Source organism: Lipotes vexillifer, unplaced genomic scaffold, assembly GCF_000442215.2.
Source record: "Lipotes vexillifer unplaced genomic scaffold, Lipotes_vexillifer_v1.1 scaffold73, whole genome shotgun sequence".
In the NCBI taxonomy this organism is placed as follows: domain Eukaryota; kingdom Metazoa; phylum Chordata; class Mammalia; order Artiodactyla; family Lipotidae; genus Lipotes; species Lipotes vexillifer.
Window position 1 is genome coordinate 200,428 of NW_006772656.1, and position 326 is coordinate 200,753.

Here is a 326-nt window from a genome sequence, read left to right on the forward strand (position 1 = left end):
ATTGATTGTTTTATTATATTCAGAGTAGTAAAACTAAACAAGCAAGAGAAAGTTTGTTAATTCATATGAGTATATCATGGTTACCATAGCCACTTCTGAGGTTTCCTTGTGCATAGATTACCAAGCATCAAAATATCACATCTACGGGCTTCCCTGGTGGCGCAGTGGTTGAGAGTCCACCTGCCAATGCAGAGCACACGGGTTCGTGCCCCGGTCCGGGAAGATCCCACATGCCGCGGAGCGGCTGGGCCCGTGAGCCATGGCCGCTGAGCCTGTGCGTCCGGAGCCTATGCTCCGCAACGGGAGAGGCCACAACAGTGAGAGGC